The sequence below is a fragment of the Scleropages formosus genome, chromosome 17, assembly GCF_900964775.1.
Source record: "Scleropages formosus chromosome 17, fSclFor1.1, whole genome shotgun sequence".
Taxonomy (NCBI): Eukaryota; Metazoa; Chordata; class Actinopteri; order Osteoglossiformes; family Osteoglossidae; genus Scleropages; species Scleropages formosus.
This window is the reverse complement of record NC_041822.1, coordinates 16614867-16625575: the sequence shown is the minus strand read 5'-3', so window position 1 is coordinate 16625575 and position 10709 is coordinate 16614867.

Here is a 10709-nt window from a genome sequence, read left to right as displayed (position 1 = left end):
ATACTAACTTCAATTTCTTCATGCCACATCTTGGCCATGATGCCCCACTTCTGTTGTGCAGATGTTCACAGAAATTATGTGAATAAGCATGCAACACCAGATGGCTGCAGAGTCAACCAAACTTTGACAGGATGTCTACATTGCCAATATTTTTTTTTTTTTTTGAACAAAGCAAAAAAGCTTAGGCTTATAGCGTAGTGGCACAGAACAATGGCGGAGCTCTCGGTCTGGAAGTATTTGCAGCACCAGGAAGATAAAAGATGTATGTTTTACTTCACCGGTGTAAAAGCAAAATGAGCTCTGAAGTGGTTCTCTGAGAGTTAATATGGTAATTCCTGACCATTTTAACCATAAACAGAAATGTGAATAAAAATTACTACATTCATTCTTTCCTTCATTTGCATTATCTTACCTTTGCTTACCTTTGTGAGATTATTGATTCTTATATACCAGGATGATTATTTTGTTCATTGGATGCAGGTTACCTTAAAGTACCTGTGATCAATAAGTCCTCAGCAGGAGGTTGTGCCTTTAGCTATAGAGCACCTAAACTGTGGAATAGTCTACCAGTAACTGTCAGAAATGCCCTGTCTGTATCAGTCTTTAAATCCAGACTAAAGACTTGCATGTTTACTAAGGCAATTTAATTCCACTTGACTGCGTTTCAGTTTTTCCCACCACTGTCAAAACGTATTACATGTATTTCTTTAAGTTATAAATTACTGACAATTTCTTTTTTTGAGCATTGTTTCCCTACAATAAGACCTTGGGAGGCCAGCCGGCTGTTGCAGAAGCACCCCATGCTGACTGAAGATGATGACCAATCGCCATGATGGATGAGATGTACCTTGCTGAACTGGGAAATCAAACTACCGTACAACAACAATGCCATTATTACCTGTAAACTAATTTAGAAATATTGTTTAACCTAGAATACCCAGGAGAGGTGGGCAGCCACTGGCATTTGGACCCCGGGAGGTTTTTTCTCCCTCGACTTTCAGTTGGGAGTTTTTGTTCCTTTCCTCCGTGGCCAGTAGGCAAACTCATAGCTTTATAAAAGCATTGATAATGTATTAGACTAGTTCTGTGTTTCTTTGTTTCCTTGTCTGATGTATTTCTTTCTTTGCTGTATGCCTGTGGTGAAGCACTGTCACTGCTTGAGAAGAGTGTCCTATAAAAGCACATTTATTTAGTAGATGTGGTGGCGTAGCAGGCTTGGCTGGGTCCTGCTCCCTGCTGGGTCTGGGGTTTGAGTCCTGCTGGGGCTGCCTTGTGTACCCTCCCCCTCCAGCCTTGTGCCCTGTGTTGCCAGGTTAGGCTCCGGTTTGCACTCTGGAACAGGCAGTGTGTGTGTGATTTAGCAAATGCTTTCCTCCAAAGCGACTTCCAATGAACTCATTTAGTCCTTTGATGACTGTGCTTTGGTTACTACAATGCTGTAATAACAGGTAAAACTGAACAAACAGCCTTTGCAGAACAGCAACACACCAGACCATTGACTCTACAGCTGCTCATTCGTTATTTAAGCTACTCATTCTGGTGAGACATTTGGATGAGAGAGACACGGAGCAAAGAGTTTAAATGGATCTACAAGAGGTTTACTCTGCTTCTTACTGAAAAGCCAGCAAATTTGCATCTCTGAAAAATGTGATGAATACCAATATACAAAATTAGTATAAATTAAAACAATGTAATGCAGGAAGGTTGTGCATTGGCACAAACAAATCAAAACTCTGACAAACCCTTGAGATAATTCAGAAACCACTGACAGTTTTCTACAAATCTTTTATCCAACCCAACAAGCAATCAGAACGGAGCTGAAAAAATGTATACACTCCAATGCCTTCCCAAAACTCTTCTAATTCAGATGTCAATTAAATAACATTAGAATGAACCATTTGGAGGGTGGCATATTTTATTACTCTTTCCTGGGTACAGCTATGGTATCTCAATTAATTTTTTTCACAAAACCCTTCCACTAATTCCCACCTCCAACTTATTGAGACTTTAAGTTTTCCCTCCAGCAAAAGAATTGCCTAAAAATTATTGAACATTATCTCTAGATGCAATTCATAGTGCGTTGAATTACAGTAAAATATAGTGCTGTTTCAATGTGATGCAAACGGAACACACTGCTGAAGGAAATACGCACAACACAGGATATGTAGAGCTGATCTTTTATTTAGAACAGTGGTTCTTGACTGGAGGTCTATAAACCACTTGAGAATCCAAGGATGAGCACCAGGGGGTCCATGAAGTACAGGCTTGATTTGAAAATGACACTAACGGAATAAACGTTAAAAGTAAGACAAAGATCCGTCTATAACATAAGCGGATGCAATCAATTTTCAATTAAATAAACGAGCAGCAATATTTTTTCTTTATTTATTGGTGAAGATTTTTCCAGGAGGAGCTCTGCACCTTTCATTGGACTCTTGAAGGGGTCCGTGTGACTGGAAAAGGTGAAAAACCTCAGCGCTCGAACGCGCCGCGTTGTAGCAGTGACGGTTTTCTACCACTAGATGGCACTGCTGGATGTTTTTTCGGCGAGAGTACGTAGACTCAGGCCCATTCAACAGTCAGGTTAACAATAAAAACTGTTTTTTCACTTGAATGATAAATTAAATGTAGTCTATATACTGAAACTAGAAATATACACTTTTCATGGATGCATTTTCAATGTCCAGGCGTTCATTCACTTTCTTAACCGCTTGTCCTTCTAGGGTCGCAGTGGCAATAGAGAGAGCAGAGACGCCCAGGCATTCTCGTCCCTCACAACTTGCTCCAGCTCAACCTTTGGCAATCCCCAGCCGCTCCCAAGTCAACTGGGAGATATAATCCCTCCAGCGGGTCCTGGGCCAACCTCGGGGCTTCATCCCACTTGGGCGTGCCTGGTATACCTCCAAAGGGAGGTGCTCATCGGGCAGCCTTCTCAGATGCCTGAACCACCTCAGCTGGTTCCTCACAATGCGGAGGAGTAGCGGCTCTGCTATGGGTTCCTCCCGGATGTCTGAACTCCTCACCCTGTCACAGAGAGCGAGTCCCACCGCCCTGTGGAGAAAACTCATTTCAGCCGCTTATATCCGCAGTCTTATTCTTTCGGTCATTACCTAGAGTTCATGACCATAGGTGAGGGTAGGGATGTAGATCAACTGGTAAATGGAGAGCTTTGCTTTATGGCTTAGCTCCCCCTTCACCACTACAGTCCGGTACAGCGACCGCGTTACTGCTGCCGCTGCTCCCGACCTGCAGACGATCTCACGCTCCCTTCTCCCCTTACTCGTGAACAAGACCCCAAGATACTTAAACTCCTCCACCTGGAGCAAATTCTCTCCTCTTACCTGAAGGGGGTATGCCATCATTTCCCGTGAGAGAACCATGGACTCGGACTTGGAGGAGCTGATCCTCATACCAACCGCTTCACACTCAGCTGCAAAACTATTCCAGGGCATGCTGGAGGCATCCATGTGACGTGCCAAAAGGACAACATTATCTGCAAAAAAGCAGAGACATCACCGTCCGGCCCCCTGACCTCTTCTGCGCCTTGATATCCTGCCCATAAAAACCACAAACAGCAGTGTAGACAAGGCACAACATTGTCGGAGTCCAACACCCACGTTGAACAGGCTTGACTTAATGCCAAGTATGCGGACACAGCTCTCGCTCCGTGTGTACAGAGACCGAATGGCCTGCAGCAGTGGCCCCGGCACCCCACGCTCCCAAAGCACCTCCCACAGAATTTCTCAGGGAACCCGGTCATAAGCCTTCTCCAAGTCCACAAAACACATGTAGACTGGATTAGCGAACCCCCATGCCCCCTCAATTATCTGTGAGAGGATGAAAAGTTGGTCCACTGTTCCACAGCCAGGACAGAATCCGCACTGTTCCTCTTCAATCTGAGGTTCAGCTATTTTTTCAGACATTTTCAGTGTCTGTTTTATGAAAAGTCCATGTATTGCAATGGCTGAAATAATAAAACCTTTTTTTAAATTAAAGCAGTGAAGGCAGTTTTTATAAATACAGCTGGGTTGTTTGGCACTTGCTAAACGAAAGTATACTGCCTTATCATAACAGGTAGGGCTCTCTTATGATTACTGATAAAAGTCATAAACGACTGCCAAACAAATTAGGCCTGAGGAATCCATGGTTTTGTTCTCAGATTGTATTGAACTTTTGTTTTTTTAATCTCTAAATCCCAGTTCCTAAAATAATTTTTGAACCATTGACTATTGATTATTAGTAAAAAAAAATCTCTCAAATTCTCAATGAAAACGTTGGCTCAAACTTAAATAAACAAACACATACTGAAGGAGAACAACGGTAGTGTTACAAAACGAGAAAGACTTGATTTCACGGAAAGATATTGGTTCCAGCTTTTGCAGAAATAAAAATGGAAACCTTGCAATCCGAAATCCAAACAAATTGCAAAGTTTTGGTTTTTTTTTCATTCTGAAAGCACTTGCAAACATTACAGTACAACATAAGTTTAAAAAAATAATCAGAATAGAATTTCTGAACAAGAGTTCCTCAGCTGTGGGTTCCCATCTGATTAATGTATCATGTTAACAGCAGGTGGCTGTGTCACTCATTTATGCACCGCTTAATGAGCGAAGACAGCACACACACACACACACACACACACACAGACTGCTATCGATATCCCATGGAGACTTTTTATTTTCATTTTTTAATTTTGTCAAACACATTTTGGTATTTGAAACATTTATTCTTCAGCTGGCAGTGTCACACCATGAAATGCTGCAGAGCCTTCAAACTTGTGGTCGTTGGTGCACATCCTTAACAAATCCTACACTAGTAACCTCAGTGGCGCCATGTGGGTTTTTACAGGAAAACACCAAAAAATTTTATGTAGGCAGGTCAGATTCTTGCAATAATATCAATGTTCTCATATTTTTTGAACTGAAAGTCAAAAAATAGTCCATTGAAATAATGGATAATAGCTTTTGAAATTAGATGATTGTACTTATCTAATTATTTACACAATTTACGCTTCTGGAAATGAAAATACTACTGTAACTGTTCATGAGTGCATACTGTGGCCTTAACAACATCAGCAGCAGCCTAAGGTGTGTTAGTCTTGATATCATTTTAATCTTCATGTCTCTTTTAAATAAAATACAGGTTTTTGATTGGTATTTTCAGTTTTTGGATTCTGAACTTATTTTGTATTCTTCTGGCACATAAACCCATTTACAGAGCTGACACTTCAAAAGCAACTTCATGTATTCAACCCGTTTATACAGAAGAGCATTCTTAGTGGACCAGCTCGGCATAAAAGCTTGACTAGGGTTACTAGAGCAGTCACCAAGGGTGGGGCTTGATCGTAAACTATGAGCCTTGTAACTTTCAGATGTTCATAAAGGCCTTATCACATCACCCCCTTGTGAAACAATCCCCATACTTTAAAACTTTATTATATTGCTTTTTGAGATTTACAAACCCCATTTCCAGAAAAGTTGGAACACTTTCTAAAAATGCAACAAAAACTAAAAACTGTAATTTGTTCAAACACTTGAACTTTTGTTCAACTGATAAAAGTACAGAGAAAACATTTTCAGTGTTTTCACTGACAAAGCTAATTGTATTTTGTAAATATAAAAAAAAAAAACAACAGAATGTGACGCCTGCAACACACTCAAGAAAAAGTTGGGACAGAGGCAAAACAAGACTGAAAAGGTTACAAGTAACACTGTTCTGGAAGGTTCCACAATTAGCGGTTTAACTGGTAACAGGTGAGGTTATCAAGATTGAGTATAAAAGGAGCATCCATCAAAGGCTTAGTCTTTGCAAGCAAGGATGGGTTGTGGTTCACCACTTTGTGCCAAACTTCCTGAGAGAATTGTCAAAGATGGTGTTTCTCAGCACAAGATTGCAAAGAATTTAGGTCTTTCACCATCTACAGTTCAGAATGTTGTGAAAAGATTCAGGGAGTCAGGGAAAATCTTGGTGCGTAAAGGCCAAGGGCGGAAACCGCTGCTGAATGCGCGTGACCATCGAGCATTCAGGCGGTATAGTTTGAGAAACCGTCATGCTACCGTGATGGACATAGCCACATAGCCTCGGGAGTACTTTGAAAAATCATTGTCACTCAACACAGTCTGCCGCTGCATCAAGAAACACAACTTGAAACTGTATTATGCAAAGAGGAAGCCATTTTTTAATTTTGCGCACAAACGCCACCGAGTTCTCTGGGCCCGAAATCATCTGAGATGGAAAGATAGTGGAAACATGTTCTGTGGTCAGTCGAGTCTACGTTTCAGCTTGTTTTTGGGAAAAACGGACATCGGATTCTACGTGCCGAAGATGAAAAAGACCATCCAGACTGTTACCAAAGAAAAGTGCAAAAACCAGCCTCTGTGATGGTATGGAGGTGCATCAGTGCCCATGGCATGGGTGATCTGCATATATGTGAAGATACCATTGATGCGGAGGCTTATGCTGGAATTTTGGAGAGACATATGCTGCCGTCAAGACGAGGTCTTTTCCCAGGAACTCCATGTCTGTTTCAGCAGGACAATGCCAGGCCTCATTCTGCATGAGTTACAACAGCGTGGCTTTGGAGGCATAGAGAGTATGTGCTTAACTGGCCTGCCTGCAGTCCAGGTCTGTCTCCTATTGAAAATGTATGGCGCATCACGAAGAGGAGAATCAGACAACGGCGACTACGGACTGTTGAGCCGCTCAAGTCTTGCATACAGCAAAGAATGGGCAAAAATTCCACTTGAAAAACTGCAACAATTGATTTCTTCAGTTCCCAAATGAATACAAAGTGTAATTAAAAGAAAAGGTGACGTGAAGCGGGGGGTGCAGTGGCACAGTGGGTTGGCTGGGGTTCTGCTCTCCCATGGGTTTGGGGTTTGATTCCCGCTTGAGGTGCCTTGTGATGGACTGGCATCCCATCCTGGGTGTGTCCCCTCCAGCATTACCCTCTGTGTTGCTGGGTTAGACTCCGGCTCCCTGCAACCCCGTATGGGACAAGCAGTTTTGGATGGTGTGTGTGGGTGGGTGGTGATGTGACTCAGTGCTAAACATGCCTCTATCCCAACTTTTTTTGAGTGCGTTGCAGGTATCAATTTCTAAATTTGTTTATATTTAACAAATAGAATTAAGTTCATTAGTGAAAACACTGGAAATCTTTTCTTTGTCCTTCTGTCTGTTAAATAAAGGTTCAAGTGAATGAACAGATTCTAAAAATGCAACAAAAACTAAAGTGTCCACACTTTTCTGGAAATGGGGTTTGTATTTCAGACAGTTCATCTCAAATATTTTGGCCAGATAAAAGTTTTCCCTTATGGTTTGATCTTTCAATGTGTCAATTTTTTTTTTATTGACTGCACCTTCACTTTTCCTCCCTCAATTTCATTAATGTTCAATTGTACATTAAATACCTACTGTCATTAGGTTTGTCACTGTCTCTGAATTATCAGTAAAATGTCACACCCCTTGAGACGGAGCACAAAATTCATGACTCAGCCAGTTTTTTTCATCATAAAAGAAAATGGCTTTTTAAAATGTACTTGTTTCCTTATAAACACTTATCTGAATGTGAATATGAGGAAACAAATCATTCACTGGGGTGTGGTTTTTGAGATAAGAGTGGTAATCAGTTCTAAAGGTCTGATGAACTTTTTTTAGGAGTAATTTGCTTCTCTGGAACTCAGTGTACTTATGTCGCACTCATGCCATCAAGTCAAATGACCACACCTGCTGTACATCAGAGCAACCAGGGATAAAGGAAGCCACACCGACACACAAGGTTGTGGAATCTCATTAACTCCACTGCTTCTCCTGTGATGGCCGGTGAAACCCACTGCACCGCCAACATAAGCAAACCCACAACTGGGTCCTCACCTACTCCTCGGTCTCCTATCCTCGTTCCTGACAACTTAAACCAAAGATTTTACACATCTGTTAAAATATTTAATAGATTTAACTTATATTTAAATATTTTTTATGAATTGAAACTACTAACCGATAAACAGAAACAATGCATTTTTAAGGACCAAATTCAGAATTTTAAAGACTGTTTTAAAGTACAGTAGCTATTTAAAAGGCTTATATTTATATATCAGCTTTGTTCTTATTAAAGTACAGAGAAACAATAACACCCATTACATAAAATGCAGCATAGCTGAGTTTCTAAAACACAAACAGTCTGAAAGCACTTGTTCTGAGCAGGGTTGGAGTGAACTGGTGCCTAACCTGGCAACACAGGGTGCAAGGTTGGAGGGGGAGCGGACACACCCAGGACAGGACACCAGTCCATTGCAGGGCACCCCAAGCAGGACTTGAACCCCAGACTCACCAGAGAGGGGGACCAGGCCAAACCTGCTGCGCCACCATACCCCCGAAGCACAAATTATGAAAACAAAATCAATGGAAGAGTCAAATACACACACACACACATTTTCAGAACCGCTTGTCCTATACGGGGTCACAGGGAACCGGAGCCTACCCGGCAACACAGGGCGTAAGGCCGGAGGGGGAGGGGACACACCCAGGACGGGACGCCAGTCCATCGCAAGGCACCCCAAGCGGGACTCAAACCCCAGACCCACCGGAGAGCAGGACTGTGGTCCAACCCACTGCGCCACCGCAGAAGAGTCAAATACTGGTCCCAAATTTCCATGTTCTTCTTGAAAGTAGGAAGTAGGAACTGCAAAGTATGATATAAAGCTCATTTTCATACAGTACATGGAGCTTTTTGTTTGTTACAGAAGACCATGTCAAACCGGCCCTGAGGCATGGAAAGTCCCTCGGATGACTTTACCCTATGTGGACACTCACAGGGGTTCCTTGTCCTGTGCAGCATATGCCACATGACAAAGCCATTGACATAGGGCTGGGTATCCAGATAGTCGTCTTCGCTTCAGAGTCCATATGCTGCACATTAAATATTTATTGACATTGTATCTCTATGGGTTGTTTAATTCATGAGCCTTGCAGACATGCTTCCTTGGTTGCATTCTCACTTGGAGGGTAGAACAAACAAAACTTATTAAATTTTAAATTCACAAGCATTGTGAGCGTATACATCATTGCACATAATGAATCCTTTTTACATAATAAATGTTTTGGAACTTTTGGAAAAGTGGAAATGGAAAATACATTTTTCCCACAGGTCATCTTAAACACATGATGTGCTTATGACATTAAGCTATTTTAGCACATATATTGTACAAAAGAGATTTACATTTAGTGTTGCTTGAGCCTGCCACACCATGCAAATGCGTGGGGTGAATGTACTTCCTCCGTGGCTTTTCTTTAAACAATGGAAAGCAGCAACGGACTTTGTTAGGGAACTTTAATGACTTTAACTTTAGTGAACCAACACTAGGACTTTAAACAACATTTACAGAAGTCAACAAAACATTGAACAGTTACCATCAGCACCTCAAACCACATACATCAACACATCTCTCTAGAAACAAAGAAAAAGAAGAAAGAGACTTTTAAATAGCCTTACTGTGTTCTTACAGGAAGGACTGAAATTTTTTTACCAGAAAGGGTATCAAGGACATTGACATGAATTCAGTAAAACAGTCATCTAAAGATGTCCAGTTACAATGAAGCATGACTACAACTTTCCCTTACATTACCGTTCTCTTAAAACAGAATGATTAACGAAAACCAGCTCATGACAAACTTCTGCGTTTCCATCCCACTGATAATGGGTCAAAGTAGAACTGGGAGGATATAAGGCCAACTAAAACGTTGCTTGGGTCTTTCACCACGTCTCAAACGACACAGTTGGGTAAGTGAAGTGCTAGTGAAACACAAACACAAACATGACACATGCATAACAGACATTCCAGGAAACGTTAAGTGTGTGTGTCTCTACGCGTTCGGTGTTTGTGCGGGATATAAAGACTACAGCCAACTGAGTGTGAGCACCCACTAAGATAGCGCAATGGTACAACGAAGGAGTGATTTTCCCCCGACTCCTAACTGGAACAGACGTGCTCTGTCACAAAGTGTGGACATGAACCTATAACAAGTGTCAATGGCTTCAGTCCTTAAGAGCTGCTTAAGCAAGACACTTACCCCACATTGCTCCAGTAAAAACTACCCATCTGTATAAATAAACCATATTTGGCAACTTGACGTTGTAAGCTGTCCTGAAGAAAAGCATCAGCTGGCAGAATGTAAAATGTAAATTTAGGAGTGTGAAATACTTTAATGTGGAAAAGTGTTTCAAGCTCGGGCAATGAACAGTACTAAAGCAGGACAGTTGTAGTGACACTGAGAAAGGCTTCAAGTGGGGATGACTGTCCGTTGTTGGGATCCATTGAACGAACATGCTCTGTAGTAAATGTGTCACCAAGCAATGTAATCAGAGGAGTGTGACCATCTGCCAAGGCTTTCAGAAAGTACGTGGCTCATAAATAGATTCTGCGTCAGCTGCAATTACAGCTTTGGTTGCTTCTAGAAGCGTTCACATTGGAAATTAGCATTCACCATAGCAATACTGTCTTTCATATTGGCCCAGTAAACCCTAAGTTGAGGAAACAATCCTGGTCCTTTGAGACGAAAGACCCAGTGCTGACAAAATCTACAAAATAGCCTCTGCCTGAGTGCAAAGCCCTTTCCATCCACCTAAACTACAACTTATATTTTAATTAATATGTGACATAGAGTGTCAGGAAAAATACAGTACATCTTAGTGCTCATCAAGTATAAGGGCAGTG